General features: G+C 42.7%; 1 long non-coding RNA gene across 1 annotated transcript in view; it reads left to right on the top strand.

The window, feature by feature from the left end:
* The window catches only part of LOC109291266, a 69,765-nt gene that overhangs the window by 15,456 nt on the left and 53,378 nt on the right, over nt 1–931 (top strand). The window lies entirely within an intron of this gene.

The raw sequence follows: 931 nt of genomic DNA, 5'->3' as shown, positions 1-931 counted from the left end.
GGCGCTCAGGACCGCTGACTGCCACATATAACACTTACGTCTTTGACTAATCAGGGGTGAACTGTATTGCCAACAATAATGGGTATACTTATGGTGACCAACAAATAAATATCTTACTGCCACAGTAAAGGCTGGAAAGAGAAGGCCTTTTTGCTTGCATGGTAGATTGACTGGAACAGAATAAGTGTTGCTTAGTGTATTTGTTGTATGAATGCTTTGAGGCTGTTGCTTTATATTCAAAGGAGCATAGGCCTGGAAGGGGTCTTTGGGTCATTAAGTCTACTCCCTTGTTAGCACAATCAACCACTTCATGTGATCCTTTTCATAAACTGATCAAGCTTCATCTTAGATTTGCAAGGAGCAGAGGTTGCTGAACACCTGTTAGAAGGCTGTTCTAGCACCTCACACTTCTGTTTTCCACTTTACAACCTAAGTTTATTCATGGCCAGTTTATTCCCATGAGTTCTGCTAGTATTGTCCATTAATAGCTCTTCTCCCTTCCTAGTATTTATTCTCCAGACATATTTATACACTGCAGTTTTGTCACCTCTTAGCCTTCACTTTCCAAAACCAAATAAGTACAGCTCTTTTTCTATCCTCTCGTCAGATAGGAATGTCAGAGAGAGTCTATTCTCATCCTAGCAGCCCTTTTCTGCACCTGTTGTAGTCTGAATTCATTTTTCTTGAGCATGGGTGACCGGCATTCCAGAGACGTCAACAGTGCCAGGTATAGTGACATCATTACTCCCCTCACTCTACTGGATATAATTTGCTTGTGACAGGGGGCCAGCTGCCGGGTCTCAATGTTGGCCTGCCCACCTGAATAGGGCAGTCCACCCTGTCTTACCTGCCATGACTTGATGCATTAAACTGTATGTTAAAATGTGGGAGACTGCCCATTTAATGCATTATACAGGGCAATATATCCGAT

The sequence above is a fragment of the Gavialis gangeticus genome, unplaced genomic scaffold (genome assembly GCF_001723915.1).
Source record: "Gavialis gangeticus isolate Ggan-Ray unplaced genomic scaffold, GavGan_comp1, whole genome shotgun sequence".
NCBI classification, from domain to species: domain Eukaryota; kingdom Metazoa; phylum Chordata; order Crocodylia; family Gavialidae; genus Gavialis; species Gavialis gangeticus.
The sequence above is the reverse complement of the archived record's forward strand: the minus strand, read 5'-3'. Positions and strand labels throughout refer to the sequence as shown.